This window comes from Sus scrofa, chromosome 7 (genome assembly GCF_054392235.1).
Source record: "Sus scrofa isolate SSC_HxYL_T2T_F1_AM1 chromosome 7, Sscrofa_HxYL_maternal_Yorkshire_Landrace_v2.0, whole genome shotgun sequence".
NCBI lineage: Eukaryota > Metazoa > Chordata > Mammalia > Artiodactyla > Suidae > Sus > Sus scrofa.
In genome coordinates, this window is record NC_139389.1 from 13,243,465 (window position 1) to 13,260,912 (window position 17,448).

A 17,448-nucleotide genomic window follows, 5' to 3' on the forward strand; every position below is an offset into this window, starting at 1 on the left:
ACGGAGAAGGGGAGTCTTGGGTGCAATGTAGAGGCCCAAGATGGAATAAGATAAGAATGTTGTTAGCTTTGGCAATTAAGGGAGCATTAATTCAAATTAAATATGAGGCAGCAGCCGCCTTGTCAGCACGTAACAAGGTCATCTGCTAAGGAGAAAGGCAAGCATTTGGGTTGGAATCTCAAGGTCTGAAAAGATTTTAAAAAGCCCAGTGTCTTGTCTTCTTTCCAACTCCACCACTTATAGAACAAATCTTGTAAAAGAAAAAAATGTATCAGTAAATATGTATTCAGTGACCTTTCTGTATTTGCCTTGGGAAAATCACCTTGAACTTTTTAAAGGACTTGATCCCTGCTTTCTTGGAACTTTCAGGTCTAGTTGGAAAATATGAACCATAAATATTAGAGAGTTGTGAGGAAGAAGAGTTCACTGGGGGGTAGCCCCACTGAGGCATCTGTCACATCACACACGGATGCTACACGAGGTGGAATTAGTTACATTGGAAGAATTTAGGCAGCAGGTTAAGACTCACTCCTTTCTCCTCCAAACTAATGAATTATTTCTTAGAAGATTTCTCTACCTCCTCTTTCCAATCCTAGATAGCACCTCCAAATTAACTCTCATTGTCATAATTCTGTTCCACACCTGTCAATAATCCCCCAATGCTTGCCCCTTATGGTTCCAACAACTTAGGCCAACATTGACAGCCCTCAGCACGTGGGACCTATCTTTGCTTCCCAGATCTGGAGCACCCAACTCTCCATTCCAGCTAAGCTCACTGACTGTCCTTTGTACCTGTCCCATCGTTTTCACCTCTCCACTTTTGTCCCTGTTGTTCCTTTGATCTTAAGTACGCTTTCTCCACTGCCCATTCTTATCATCTTATTTCTGCTTGAAGACTCAACTCTTACCTCCACCAGGAAGTACTCTTTGGTCCCTGGTGCTGGAAGCCAACTCCCTCTTTTCTGCACATCCACGGACATTGTTCATACTTCTCTCAGGACAAGTTTTGTAGTCTTCCTTACCCTCTGGTTATTTTTATACTCTGTTCATCTTCTCATTATACTATAAATCTAAGGGGAGGATGTGTGCCTCATTCACCTTTATCCTCTATAATACTTTATACTCCAGTGCACAATATGCTTGGCTAAAAGAAATGCTCTATTAATGATGATTGAAGTTAATGCTAGAGAAAAAAAAAGTTTTGTTGGACTGGATGCTTGGAAGTTTGTCTTATGTTACCAGTGTCATAAACAATGCCACTTTGTTTCCCTTCTTTGTCTTTCCCGACAAAGGGGAGCAAAGAGACACTCCCCATCACCACTTCTGGACTAGAGCCATGTGTAATAGGCAACACCCTCATTTAAGTGGTGACCTATAGGGTCAGAATAAGCCTTGGAATGCACAGAACCAAATTAGATGCACTTCTAACCTCAACAGAGAGTACTGGATTTGTAGACACTCATCCTAGTGTGTGTTTAAAAAATTTGCTTTAAGTAATATCAATTACCCTCATTTTCTGTAATTATTTCCCTTGCATTCATTCAATGAAGAGCTTATTCCAGATTGAAATGAACTAATGAAAACTGAAAATCAGTGTTTTCCTTCTAATAGTGTTAACAAAAAAGTAAAAACAAAAACACCCAATTTTGTAATTATAATCAATGTATGAAGAAGAATGGCTACAAATTTACATTAAAAAAAAAAAAGCACATGTGGTTGGGGATACCTTTGTTTTGAAATAATCGGGCAATTTTTAATTTTTAAAGACGTATGTAAAATACATTTAAAAATACATTTTTAAAATACTGTTACAAAATATGAGCGCATCTGAACTTGATGGCTAGCTAAAGCATTACTTGTCCACCTCCCTCTCCAGCCAGGACCTCTATACCTCCACTGGGTTGAAGAACACACAGGCCTGTCTCTTCCTTCCTAAGGACCCATCATTTCTCTACAAAAGTCTTTGAGGATCCAATCTGTGGCTCCTTCAGCCAGGAGCCTCCCGGATCTTTCCAGACTTCATCGCAATACTGCCTGATGCGGTGAATTCATTTCTCTCCCAGGCTGGCGCTTGGCAGGCTCTCTTTCTCGTCCTCTGCCTTCATCTCCCTCTCGTTTCTCCCACGGCCCATCTGCCCCTCCTTTCGTCCATCCCCCTCTCCTCTCTGCTCCCCTTTATTTCCACTCTCCACCCGCGGAGCTTGGCTCTCCTCCCTCCCTCCCGCTCCCTCTCTCCCCCTCGGCTTGTCTGTATTTGGAGCTCCCGGAAGCCGCCGGCCACTCTCCCCGGAGCAGCGTGACTGACACGGACTCCTACTCAGGGGGGGAGGAGGAGGAGGAGGGGTGGCGGGCAGGCAGGAGGAGGGTGCGAGTGGCCGAGCGCGGCATCACCGAGCCGAGCACCAGACCCCAGGCCCCCAAGCAGGTAATCCGGAGCGGCTGGGCCCTGCGAGGGTGGGGAAGGGCCGAGGTGCAGGTGGAGGGGGGGTAGGGGTACCTCGAGGAGGCCGTGCTTGGAAGTTGCGCTCAGTGGGTGGGGTGCAGAGGGGCTGGGGCGCGGCGGGCGTGCAGGGAATAAAGGAGGCTCGGGCGCCTGTGGGGTCAGAACGCCGCGCGGACAGCGAGACTTTGCGGGGCACCGGCGGAGCAGGGCTCGTGCCAGCGAGCGCCCCATCTGGGTCAGTGCAGCGGCCCTCCCTGCCCCCGCCGCCTGCCCTGCTGGAACGGGGTTAGATCCTGGCCTCCCCCCGCCTCGCTGCTGCTGCTGCTGCTGCTACTGCTGCTGCTGCTGCGCGACAGGCCCATCTAACTTTGGAGGTTCTCTTCCTCTTGGCTCTGAGCTTCAGGGCAGTGCAGAGATTGAGGGGGACTGTCATTGCACTGGATCTGACCGTCTCCAGAGAGGACTGGAAAGAAAAGGACCTGGCTTCTCTGCAGAACCTGACTCGAGGCCATGAGTCACTTTCAAAAAATGCAAAGGCCACTGAGGCATTGAGGGACAGTTCAAGAGGGCACCTTGCCGCTCAGTTCCTGTCTCCTTTGGATAGAGGGTGATTCATGGAGGTAGTAGCCTCGTTATCACCACTTTGGGGACTAATAATCGCATAAGCAGATGGCCTTTGCTTTATTGCCACCAGAGTGGTGTCTGACAGCCCCAACAGGCTGCAAGTTTTAGCAGTATTTGAACCGATGGATGCATTCTCTAAAATGAGTAAATATGGGTGGCTGCATTTAGGATATTGAACGAGGGTTAGGTCCAAACAGCCAAAGTAGAGATGAACACAGCATAAAAGAGCAAGACTCTTTGGTGATGTAGGGAATACAGAAGCCTATGGGACTTAAAGCCCCAAAGTTTACCAGAATTATTTACAGAGTGCTATTTCTTGACTGCTTACATAAACTTTAGTTTAAGGAGCATGGCTTCAAATTTCTGGTAACGTGTCTAAGCCCCTTTAATGTAAGATTACAACTGTGGGGTGATCTTTGGAGGAATTTTTCTTAGAGTTACCAGAGTCTAATTAGACTGTAAGCCTCTTGAGGGCAAGATGGAGTTTTTGGTAGTTTTTACTGTACCAAGCAGTATTTGACCCACAGCATGTAATGAGCAGGCAATAAAAAATAAAAGTTTGTGAAAATGATTAACTCAGTGGTTTGAGTGAAGCTGGATCATGATTTTTTGAAGCATTATTGTGCAAGGAAGGTCTCCTCTATGATCCCCAAATCTAAAAATCCTAAATAAAATTAAATCAAGGTGTCATATATATATTTATTAAAGAGAAAAAAAAGTTGACTACGAGAAATCATGACAGTGACTGTCAAGGTGGTTTTGACTTGTAGGAAATAGGTTTTTGCTGCTCGTTGTCAAAGTGAGAAGTAATTGAATTTGTTGACATATTTTACGGTCTGGCAACCTTTTTGAGTGAAGGGCTGGAGAGTAAACATGTAGGTTTTGGGAGTTCCCGTCGTGGCGCAGTGGTTAACGAATCCGACTAGGAACCATGAGGTTGCGGGTTCGGTCCCTGCCCTTGCTCAGTGGGTTAACGATCCGGCGTTGCCGTGAGCTGTGGTGTAGGTTGCAGACGCGGCTCGGATCCCGAGTTGCTGTGGCTCTGGCGTAGGCCGGTGACTACAGCTCCGATTGGACCCCTAGCCTGGGAACCTCCATATGCCGCAGGAGCGGCCCAAAGAAATAGCAAAAAAAAAAAAAAAAACATGTAGGTTTTGCTGGCTAGATGGTCTCTTGAGTAACAGCTCATCTGTGCTGTAGCTTAAAAGAAGCCATAGTCAATACCTAAAGGAATGGTATGACTATATTTCACTTATTTGTGGACCCTGAAATTTGAAGTTCGTACAATTTTCACCAGTAATGAAATAGTCTTTTTTTTTTTTTCAGGCTTTAAAAAAATGTGATATTCATTTTTAGTTTAGAAGAAGACGGGGCGATCACAAAAGCAGTATGGGAGAGGGGGCAGGTTTGTCCTCTTGGTACTGGTATGCTACTCCTCTCTACCATGTGGTAGAGTTTGGAGAGGAACCTTTTGAAAAGATTAATGGGCCAGATTCTCCAAGTGCCTAGGTCATATCCAGGAGTTAAGTTAAATGCCTTCAAGAGTAGCCATAACCTATTTTGGGCATTACAGTGTTTTGTTTTGTGTTGAATATTTCCTAATAGACATTTTTATACACGAGGTTTTGTTTTTAATTCATTAATTATGTAATATACATAAAAACAATATACTAGATGTATGTAAGCTATCACCATTACTTACAAATGACCACCTATAACCTTATCACAGCTTTAAAAACTTAAGAACTAGATGATGTGAAAAGGTAACCTACGGAATGGGAGAAAATATTTTTAAATTCTCTATCTGGTAAGGAACTTGTATCCAAAATATATGACAAGTTCTTACACCTTAATAATAAAATGATAAATGTGAAAATGGTCGAGACATCTGAATGAACATTTCTCCAAAAATATACGAATGGCCAATAAGCACATGGAAAGATGCTCAGCATCATTACTCTGATGCTCAGCATCAGAAAAATGCAAATTAAAAACGCAAATGGTCTATGAGATACCACTTCACACCCACTGGGATGGCGAGAATCAGAAAGTCAGATAGGAGTTCCCGTCGTGGCGCAGTGGTTAACGAACTAGGAACCAACTAGGAACCATGAGGTTGCGGATTCGATCCCTGGCTTTGCTCAGGGTGTTGGGGATCCGGTGTTGCCGTGAGCTGTGGTGTGGGTTGCAGATGCGGCTCGGATCCCGAGTTGCTGTGGCTCTGGCGTAGGCTAGTGGCTACAGCTCCAATTAGACCCCTAGCCTGGGAACCTCCATATGCCATAGGAGCGGCCCTAGAAAAGGCAAAAAGACAAAAAAAAAAAAAAAAAAAAAAAAAAAAAAAAGTCAGATAATAAGTGTTGGTGAGGACATGAAAGAATTGGAACCCTTATATGTTGCTGGTTAGACTATTAAATGGTACAACTGCTTTGGAAAACAATTTGACATTTCCTCAAAAATTAAACATCAAGTTACCATATAATATAGCAGTTTTACTCTAGGTATCTATATTCAAGAGAAATGATATCGTATGTCAAACAAAAACCTATACACAAATATTTATACCAACACCGTTCATAACAGCCAAAAGGTAGAAACAGCCCACCTGTCCATCAACTGATGAATGGATAAGTAAAATGTAGTAGAGTCATACAGTGGACTATTATTTGGCCATAAAAAAGAATGAAATACAGATACATGCTACAACATACATGAACCTTGAAAACATTTTTCTAAGTGAAAGACACTAGTCACAAAAGACCACACATAGTATGATTCTGCTCATATGAAAATGTCCAGAACAGGGCACTCTGTAGAAACAGAAGTAGATTATTTGTTGCTTAGGGATGGGGTTAGTGGTGGTGGGGGTGGCAGTGAAAGGGCACAGGGTTTCTTTTTGAAATGATAAAAATGTTTTAAAATTGACTGGTGATGGCTTCAAACATCACCGGATTCAAATGAGTGAATTGCATCATGTGTTTGAGTTGTATCTCAGTAAAGCTGTTAAGGAAAATAAACAGAAGGCTAGAAAACAAGAACTAGATTGTTATTTATGCTGTTGTATCTGTCTTTATGCTTTTCTCCAGTGCCATTCCTCTTGTCTCTCCCAACTCTGGATTTTGCATTAGCCATTGCCTGAGTTTACTGTAAAATAGTTTTCTGACACATGTATGTGCTCCTAAACGATATTGTTTAGATTTGGTTGTTTTTGATTTATAAAAGCGTATACATAATCTTCTCACTTTTAAAAAACTCAAAATTAATTTTATTTAATTAATTAATTAATTAATTTTTTGGTCTTTTTGTCTTCTAGACCTGCCCCCGCAGCATATGGAGGTTCCCAGGCTAGGGGTCTAATCAGAGCTGTAGCCACCGGCCTACACCAGAGCCACAGCAATGCAACACGGGATCCGAGCCACATCTGCAACCTACACCACAGCTCACGGCAACGCCAGATCCTTAACCCACTGAGCAAGGCCAGGGATTGAACCTGCAACCTCATGGTTCCTAGTCAGATTCGTTAACCACTGCACCACAACGGGAACTCCTCAAAATTAATTTTAAAGAATTACCTATATTTTTGCATGTAACTATTATTTGTTGGTAAACATTCCACAATTTATCCATTCTCTTATTTTATTTTTATTTTTATTTTTGGTCTTTCTGTCTTTTTAGGGCCACGCTTGCAGCATATGGAGGTTCCCAGGCTAGGGGTCTAATTGGAGCTATAGCCGACAGCCTATATCACAGCCACAGCAACTCGGGGTCCAAACCATGTCTGCTACCTACACCACAGCTCATGGCAATACCAGATCCTTAACCCACTGAGAGAGGCCAGGGATCAAACCCCCAACCTCATGGTTTCTAGTCTGATTCATTTCTGCTGCACCACGATGGGAACTCCTCCATTCTCTTATTGATGGGTGTTAGGGTTGATTCTCATGTTTTGCTGCTTTGAAGACTTTTTCCATGTGTCTTGGCACACGTGTGCCAGTTCCTCTGGCTGAATGTGAATGTGCCACATGTTTTAATGACAAAAAAAAATTGATTCTCCTCTGACTTAATGGTATATCTCCAGCTTATTCATTTGCCCAAACCACGTGATCAGCACTGAGATCCTGACTTCTTATCCTATTTAAATTCTTACTGTATTTCTATTTTCTCATGTCCTGAGAAGTGTGGGAAAACACTATTCTAAAATTTTGCAATTGAATCTCACAGCAGGACCACTTAACTGAATCACATATGAGCATCTTCATCCCGTTGGTTTTAGGATGGGACGGAGAACTCGTTTATTAAAAGGACATTACTTTATGCAAAGGTACATAAGCGGTTACTAAATTTCACGAACATTTTCTTCATATGTGTTTGCTGCTGGCTGGTCCGGTATTTCTGACATAATTCAGTTTGGTTATTCTGGCAACAATAAATCCATTGGAAATGTGGTGTTGTAGCCCTGGACTCTTTCTAAGTATACCCTGATTTAGGCTGTGAACGGTTGCAGTCCATCTGGGAGATTTCTGCTTGTACTTAGGAAGCGGGCAAGCCCTATAAGGTCAGAACAAGCCACTACATAAGAGGTTTTTTAAAGGTTTTTAAAAATTGTGGTAATATATACGTAACCTAAAGGTTACCATTTTGACCATTTCAAGGTATACAGTTCACTGGCATTACGGGCACTCACAAAGTTGTGCAACCATCAGCACCATCCATCTCCAGAACTTTTTCATCATCCCCAACTGAAACTCTTTGCTCATTAGTGATACCCCCTGACTCCCTCTTCCTCCAGCCCTTGGCAACCACAGTTCTACTTCCTGTCTCTATGAATTTGCCTATTCTGGGTGTCTCAAATAAATGAAATCATGCAATATTTTTTCCTTTACATGAGCTTTTATATCCCAGGGAATTCCATCCTGTTTTGTTTTTCTAAAGTAGACCCTTTCCCTACTAATGGAAAACATATCTTCCTTTACTGAGGTATTATGTAATAAAACAGTTTCCCTTTCATTATACAACCCTATATAGGAAGGGGCATAGGACATTACCTAAAACAAGAAGAACTTGCAATTACTATGGATGTGAACTTCATCTGCCGTGTTAGCCAATTAGATGTCTAATAATCCTCAACTCATCACTGACCACTTAGCCAAGAGGAGAAGGTGCAGTAATCCCCAATTCTTAAAAGTTCATACCTATCCGATGAATAGATGAATTAGGTAAACTTTGAGCTTCCTGATGGCCCCCAGCGTCTCAGAATTAAAAGGCCATTCTGCAATATAAAAGCCTAATCTAAAATGATTCTTGTTTTGATAGGAAGGGATATTATAAAGCAGGAGGGTTTGGGGAGGCTGAAAATAGAAGTGAAGTGTTAAATGGTGGTATTGAAGAGGAGGATGCTCCCTGGCAAAGCTCAATGCTGGAGACACCAAAGACAGACCTTGCCGTACATAGACAGTGTTGGTTGTCTTGTGTCTATACTCGTGCATACTTTCATGAGAAAATAACCTTTATTACTTTGCATCAGTCCACGGAAATCCAAAGAAACTCTGGGATCCATTGATGATTTATTCATTGCGCCATATTGAATGACTGTTACATGCCCAGCACCGTGCACGTCACTGGGGATCCAAAGGTAAATATCAATGAAGGAAGATATGACGAAAATGAAACTGAACCTATGTCTCCAAGAATCAACTTTGGTGGTTGTCATCGTTAGTTCCAACTTTGCTTCTATTTGGTTGTATTCAGGGAAGAATCACTAGGTTCTTAGGAGATGAATTGGTTATTTTAATCTGAGTCAACCAGAAGCAGTCAAATCAGACCACACTAAGAAACTGTCTAGTTAGATCTTCCAGAATGAGGTAAAATGTGCTTAAAGTGGCAGATGCATATTTCAGTCTGATTATAATACATTATGTAGTTGGCAATGTCCATTTTATGTAGTCTCAATTTAAAAGTCTGTGTATTGCCCAGAGTATGAAGGTAAGGGGTTAGTATGGTGGAAGTGTGGTCTTTCCAGCTAAGGAATACTGTCTAGTACTTCTGCTCACCTCTGTCCAGTGCAGGATGCTCAGATATCTGGCATAATGGGTAGGTTGATGGAAATGTCCATTTAATTGTTACTTGGTATTAAGTAGACTAAATGCAGGTGTCTTTCTCCTAACATTATCTTCTAGCATGGATAGGATCTGTGGCTAGAGAGTTTCAGGGGTTCACTGCAGGTTCACAAGTATTTAGGCAAAGTTTTTTAAGTTTGAACATTGATCCCCCCTTGTTTGCATTTCTTATGTGGTTCTTGCTACCCTCATGGTCCCCTTTGGCTGTTTAGAGTTCTCTATGTGAGCAAATTTCCATTCCCTGTTTTTCCATCCTGCTTCCCTTAGCCTCTCCCTTCATTGAGACTCCTCCTTTCTCAGTGTCTCTTATGAATGGAAGGTGGGTGATTATCTAAGTAAAGTTCTTCAGAAACTGAAAACTTTGAAAAAGAGGTTTGTTAATGCAAATGAGTCTCTAGGTAATACAGAATTAAGGGTGAGGCTCATTCTTATGCTTCTTACTTGAAGCCCAGTAGTCTTCAAGCTGGGCGTATTTACTATATGCAAAGACCTCCCAAGGCCCATGCACATGAGTGTTTGGAGAACATAAATTTACTAACCTTCATCTTTCATAAGTGCTTTTTACCTAAGACTAATCTTAGTGAGGTGTCTTAGTAATCTTCTTGAGTGGCTTATAAGAGAGAAGCAAGTTCCCTTTAATGCCCCCTTTTCCTCAATCACCTTTCTCTTTCTTTACATGAGAAAGGCCTTCCTCTAACTCATCTTTTTAGCCCCTTTTACTAAAAGGCCTATTTCTAACCCATTTTACCAAATTGTGTTGCTCAAGGGTGAAGAAATCTTGGGGGATGGGAAGGGCAAAGAGGGGGGGGAACATTTCAGAATATCAGTTTTAGGGGTGACAAGAGTGAATGACTCTAATGCCTGGACCGAGATCCTCTTACAAATCTTGTATTTTCCAAATCTTTGTTTTTTTAAAAAAAAACAAAAGCAAAAACAAATAAACAGCTGAAGTTCAATCTAATCAAATCATAAACTGATATTAAAGGATAAATTTTAAAAGACGCTAAAATCTTTAGTTTCATAGATATAAAAAAAGAACATGTAAAAATGATTTAAAAATGATTTAAGAATGAGAGAGCCAAAAAGGCTTTATGGTCTGTTCAGAGGAGACCATTGATAGCAATGCTAAAATGAGTTTGATATTTAACATGTATAAATTAGCTTCTTCCGGAGTGGGAGACGGAAATCCATTGAACTTCCACAGGATAAATTTTTTTGCATGCATTATAGACATATCAGTTGTGTATAGGTTAACTTCTATCTCTACAGAATTATAAAACAGCCTAGTCATAAAGAACAAATGGCTGAGATAACCCAGATGATGTGTAGTCAGGATACTCAGTGAATTTCAGTCTTCCACAATTTTTCCTTACATTGATAGTTTAAATAATTTTGATATTTCATTATTACATGATGTTTAGTATATAACTCAGAAGGCATTCAAAGAATTGAGTGACATTCCTCTTAGAAAATTTCATCCACTTGCATCTCCTTGTTATATGAACCGTTTCCCAGAATCTACATTGATAAAAACAAAAACTGAGAATCAAATTGATGCTCAACATTGACTCACTCTAGCAGTAACACATGCATGAAATAATTGAAAAATAAAAGAGCTCATAAGAGAGGGGTTTCCATTAAAAATGTTTTTTATTTACATTTAGTAATTGTCAACGTTTATAATATTTGTGTTATTTTGATGAGTTCATTCTAATAAAAGCTACAGGGATAACAATCAGAAGAGTAATTTTTTACCATTGATTTTAATACACACACACACACACACACACACATTTGATACAGAGAAGTGTGATAGGATAATGAATAAAAGACATTAAAGCATAAAATAGAAATACGTAAAATTAGGATAAACTCTAACATGGCAAGAAGAATGGAAATATAAATTCAAGGAGAAAATAATGATCATGCAAAATTTGTGCCTGTCAAAGAGCAGCCTGTTTATGTATTCTTTTTTTTAGGGCCATAGGTGCGGCATATGGAAGTTCCCAGCTGCCAGCCTACTCCATAGCCGCAGCAGCAAGGGATCTGAGCCACATCTGTGACCTACACCACAGCTCATGGCAATGCTGGATCCTTAACCCAAACCCACATCCTCATGGATATTAGTCAGGGTTGTGACCCACTGAGCCGCAATGGGAACTCATGTATTGTTTTAAAATGAATAACAATGGATTTCGATGGATGTATTTCAGCAAGTGATAAAGTAGTTTTACATTTACATGTCAGTTTTTACAACGTACTGGAAGTTACATTCTTCACAATTCACATTTTGGTGAAAGTTTTTCCATGTCAACCTAAAAATGTGTGAGAAGGTTTTATGAAATTCTCTTGGGTTATATACAAGTAAGAATTTGCAGATCCCTTTGTAGCTCATGCTGCCTCTGTTTTCTGACCAAAAAAATCAGAAGTCTGTGATGTGGCAAGCAATTTCTGCAAGTTTAGTGTTGATACATAAACTAAATTATTGATTGACACATTAACTCCTTGTTCTGCTAGGTTTAGAGAAGACTTTGAAGAACCAAAGTTCTTGATACTTTCGATGCCTCTACAAAGTGAAGATAGCCCATAATGCTTTATTTATTTCTTTTTAGACAGTTACATCTTCACTTTGTTCATCTTTCTTGTTCTCCCCTTGGAGGCACTCACTCTAAGGCATTACATGTGTGTGCATGCATGTGTAATGACAAGAGAGACAGAACTGTTTGGATCTGTAAATATATAGCTTTCACCAAGTTTGGGAAGTTTGGAGCCATTATTTCTTGAAGTATGTTTCCTACCTCAATCTATTTGTCCTCAAATGACACTAATATTAAGCCTTTTAATATTGGCCCACAAGCTTTTTAAGCTTTGTTCACTTTTTTTGTTCAGCCTTTTTTTTTTCTCTCTATTCTTGGATAATATCTATGTCTTTAAATTTACTGACATTTCCCTTTGTCATCTCTGTTCTGCTATTGAGCCCATCCAGTGCATTTTTAAATTTGTTATTGTATTTTTCAGTTCTAAAATTTTCACTTGTTTTTCTTTCATAGGTTCCATGTCTCCGCTGAGAATATCTATCTTTCCATTCATTTCAAGAGTGTTTACCTTAATTTCCTGGAGCATAGTTAAAACAGCTCCCATAAATCTCTCTGATATTTCCAACATCTGTGTCATCTTGATGTTGCCACGTGTTAATTGTCTTTCCCCTTGAGAATTGGTCACATTTCTTTGGTCTCTTGAATGTCAAATTTTTTTATTGAATTCATGTCATTTAAGGACATTGTGAAACTCTGGGTCATTTCAAAATGTTCAGTTTTTTTGCTTTACCAGGCAGTCAGCCCAGTTTTATCTTGCATTCTGTGAGCAGTGGTTCCAGCATCAGTTCATTTTTCATAGTTTTTCGCTCTGCTGCATTGAATTCCATGAAAGCACAATGTAGGGGCTAGTCTGGGACTTTAGCAGAGCTTACACCATAGTTCAGTTCTCAAAGCCTTTGGATCTGTCCCATGCATGCACAGCTCAAGGGCAAGACTGGGGTTTGCGCTGGTTCATACACAGCATCTAGGGACCCCCTTCTTCATCTCCTTCCTCTCTAGAATTCCTCCCACACTCTCCTACTCCCATGAACCCTCCCCCCCGCCCCCGCACTGCCTGGGACTTCTGGCCAGAAAGACTAGCTTTCTCTTGAGGTTTCAGTGGCTCATGCAGGTACAGTTTAGTTCCCCAGGACAGGGGCCAGCCTCAGGGCAAAGTACTAAGAGAAAAGAGGAAAAAAATGACAGGGATTCTGCCTACACTCTTTGGATCACAAAGGCCCCCTTACCCTGATCCTTTGGCAGTAAGACTAGGTTTTTCTTGGGGAAATTTTAGCTTCCTGTGCTGCTGCTTTACTGCAGCTAGTCTTGGGAGAGAAAAATGAGGGGGAGAAAACCCCAAACCCCCAGACAACCCAGACTTTCCTTCACATTCTTCCACTTGTAGGGGCCTCCTTTCCACCTCTTCTGGCCGAAAAAAAGGCAGTTCTCTAGGAGTTTTTGTTGCCTACACCTCCGTGCAGTTCCAACCTCAGGTCATGTCTGAAGAGAAAAGAGAGAAAAAACCGGAACTGAACACCCACATGGGTCCCTTTTTCAACTTTTGATTGCCCTCCTCAATTTCCCTGCTGTTGTTTATCCTTCAAAGTCAGGGAGTTGCTTTTTGGGTTTTGAACACAGTTTAGCAGTGGCAGCCCCGCCCCCTTCCCTTATTCACTTATTCCCTTTCCCCTTTGTTTTCCCAACACCCCACCATTCTTTCCTTTCTGCTTTGCCCTCTTTCTCCGTTCCCTCTTTCCTTTGGGCCCCCAGGTCCAAAGAGCAAAGAAAAAGAGCCTCTGGTCTTTTGGTGGTCCACAGCTCTATTTTAAAACTCTGGTTTTGTCACAAGTAATAAATCAAAATCAAGTATGAAAGACCCAAGAGGCCGGAGACACATGAAGAAGCAAAAAAAAAGGTTAGAGGAGAGCTCTCGGGCCAAATGTAACACCTGGCTATTTTAAATCAAATGATCACCTTTGCAGTTGTTGCAAATATCCATGCATAAAACAAGACCTAGCACAAGAACTGATTCTTAGAGCTTTTAAGATAGTTGGTGGATCTGTTATTTATTTGGTATATAACTCCTACAATGAATACCAGAATTTTGAGATTAGAAGACATTTCGCCAAACCTTGTACTTTCATTATTCCCAAGAGAAGTGGCATTCTTAAGTGGAAATGGCAGCATTTAATAAAGTAAAACATTTCTAGTCATGTTGCAGGAAACAACTGACCATATGAAATGATATCCCTTTTTTATACTTCTGGTCAGTAGTGTGTCTGCAGTTTATTTGTTCTGTGGTTTGGCCTTAGAAGTGTAGTGTTTGAGATGTTACCATCGTTGTGTTTGGGGGACAGGAGAGGTGGTAACACATGTGATAACCCCTGAGCATTTACTGGGTACAGATCATAGTGATTGATAAGTGCTAAGGAGCATTCAGAGATAAATTATAATAATGGCACCTAAGCATCACTTTGTAGTTCACAAAGTCCATTTCATCACCTCCTTTAATCTTCCCAAGCATCCCGAGGCTGTTATTATTATTATTAGGTAAGTAATACTTAAATTCCATTCTAGAATCCCTGGAGCTGCAGGTCCCTACTTGCAGCTGCCAACTATCATCTCATAAAATTGTAGGCATTTCAAACTCAGCTCCTATCTTCATTAGCCACCTCCATTCTCTATCTCCATTTTTCCTGGCACCACCCTATCCCAAAGCATCTACGACATCCTACTTTCTCCCTTTCCCTCTCAATTGCATTTAATCCCTTCTCAGATCTTCAGCCCACTGTCGTGTTCATAGTGAATCCCCAAGTCTCTTCCCAGCTTTATCTACCATTCATTCTAACTGCACATCCATCCCTTGTTCCTTCCTGACACAGTGAATGTTCAAAAAATATTTTCGGGCTGTACTGCCTCCGTAACTTGGCACATGCTGTGTGTGGGCTCAGGAATGCCTTCAACCTAACTTTCTTCCTCTGAACACACCCTCCTCATCCTTTGAGATGTAGTTTATCCTTCCTACTTCCCAAGGCCCAGTCGAGTACCACTCTTCCTGACTCCTGCCCCCATTCCAACATGCACCTGCAGCATTCCTGAGCAACTCTATTATACTCTTTCTCAAAATATGGGTCCTTGTTCTCCAAAGTGTGCTGCTTAAAAACACAGATTCCTGAGAATACCCAGAACCACTGAATTAGTATTGCTGAGAGTGGAGCCCAGGAATCTGCATTTAGGAGGCCCCACTTCTTCCCAGTGATTCTGATGCACAGGAGATAGAGGAGCACTGAGAACTGTGCTCTGTTATGTTACCTCTCTTGGCCTCTACAACTGGTTTCCAGGAGCAAGGGATGCAGCCACTCAAGAGCCACCTCTGGTTAAGTTTAGTTATCACCTCTGACTTCGTTGGGAGATGAGAGCAGCAAAGTCACTCAAATTTAACCAATTTTCAACTATATCTTTACAAAAATGAGAAGTGCTGATTTTTTTGTTTGTTTTCTCATAGCTTTATTGAGGTACAATTTTATATACTATAAAATTCACCCATTTTAAGTGCATAATTCAATGATCAGTACATTATGCCACTGCCACCACAATCCTATCTTACATCATTTCCATCTTTTCAGATAGAGATTTTGTGCCCATTTGCAGTCACTCTTCATTCCCCTCCCCAGCCCTAGACAACCACTCATCTACATTCTGTCTCTACAGATTTGCTTTTTTTCTGTATCGTCATATACATTAAATCGTACAATGCGTGGTCTTCTGTGTCTGGTTCTTTCACTTAGCATAGCGTTCTTGAGGTTCGTGCATGTTGTGACATGTGTCTGTACTTCATTCCTTTTGATGGCTGAATAATATTCCATTGTATGGATAATACCACATTTTGTTTATTCACTCATCAGCCAATGGACATTTGCATTGCTTCCATCTCCTGTGTGTCTATCGTGTCATGAACATTTGTGTACAAGCCTGTGTGTGCTGACATATGTTTTCATTCCTCTCACTTTTTTCTCCACAGTAGGATGTTATTATAGGCTTTCTAGGAATCAGCTGGCTAATCAGAATCTCATACATATTTTCTCCAGTACTGTGAAAATTTAAAGTGTTCTTTTACTTCCGTCACTCTCTAATGTCTCCCATTCTGATTACACTGTTTGGAAGCTCAGAGGCTCTTGAAACTTCTTTGCAGTAAAAAGAAAATGGTATCTTTTTTTTTTTTTTCCCCCCCTGTCTGATGAGAAGCTGGCTCCAGAAATTCCCTGTAGGAGACTAAGCAAAAGATAGGAAGGCAGGTACCTTGGCGAGGTGAAAGTGTGTTTCAGTGAGACAGCTCCCCGGCTTGGCTGAGCAGGACCTGCTTTCAGCCCCTTCCCACCACAGCTGGGCAGGGTCTGACGTTTGATTTCTAGACATGAGCGTTTTCTTAGCAGAGAGTAGGGACTAACACAATGAATGAAACAAGCGTATTTAATGAGCCAGTCAGTAAATGAATGAATAAATACCCTGGCTTGTTTCTTCTATACACACCATTATCCTAATTAGTAGTCGTGAATCACAAAGTCACTCCCCTCAGTGATGGGTAGTTTCCAGAGAAAAGATAGAAGGTAATTGATACAGTCTCAATACAGGGAAAAAAACAACCTAGGAAAGTCTGGTTTGATGGAAGTTTAACAAATAAGTTTGAATTTGGGCAGACCTAAAGACAATAGTCCAGTGTGGCTTTTTTCGGGGGTGTGGGGGTGGCCACACCTGCGGCATATGGAAGTTCCCAGGGGTCAAATCAGAGCTGCAGCTGCCAGCCTATGCACAGCAATACTGTGTCAGAGCCAGGTCTGAGGCCTACACCACAGCTCAGTGGGTTAACCCACTGAGCGAGGCCAGGGATCGAACCCGCATCCTCATGGATCCTAGTGGGGTTCATTACTGCTCAGCCAAAACGGGAACTCCCCATTGTGGCTTTATTGTTTGCAGAGCGCTCACATATAGGCCCGCTGCCCAGCCACACCATGAGAAAAAGTTCGAAAGTCTTCCATTTCCTGTTACTTCAAGTCTATTTTCTATTTAATCTTAGCCTTGTGACCTTTGAAACCCCTTGGATCTGGGTGTCCCTTACAGAACCCGAGGAGAAGCTCTCACCAGTTATTTCTGCACCTTTGGCCTATTAAGAACTTTAAACCGGCAACCTAAAGACTTAGCTCTTTTATTTACCTGAAAATGTTACCAAAAGAGCATTCTTCTTTCCTTGTTTTGTGAACTTGCTGTGGGAAATTTACCAAACTCTCGAGACAGTGTGGAGTTTTTAAAAATTTGAAATCCTAAAGGAAAAAGAGTTTATGGAAGAACCGGAGGTGCACTTCAGAGGGAGCAAGTGTTGTCTTTCAAATCACGGGAGGAAGCCATTGCGCTTTTAAGTGGGAAAAACTAATCTAGTATCTCTTTTAAATGGAAATTTCTCCTGTGAAAATCTGGCTTTCCGCCTCATCTAGGATTATGCCAGTGAGTGGGTAGGCGAGGGAAAGGCACTAAGTGCTAGCCAATTAATTAGTCAATCAAAAAATATTTATAGAATTCTCCATGTGCACGGCAGCATGCAGGCTCAGTGGGAGATGCACAGAAAGTAATACCACCTCAGCCCGTGAAAAGCTTGGACTGGTCTCTTTGGGAGGCAAGGTTTGCATGTTCTAGC

General features: G+C 41.4%; 1 protein-coding gene across 1 annotated transcript in view; it reads left to right on the forward strand.

The window, feature by feature from the left end:
- The first annotated feature begins 2,307 nt into the window (after positions 1-2,307).
- Positions 2,308-17,448, forward strand: part of CAP2 (cyclase associated actin cytoskeleton regulatory protein 2) — a 139,591-nt gene continuing 124,450 nt past the window's right edge. Inside the window, exon 1 of the mRNA XM_021100214.2 lies at positions 2,308-2,425. The gene's annotated coding sequence lies outside the window, so the exon portion shown is untranslated. The remainder of the gene's footprint in view (positions 2,426-17,448) is intronic.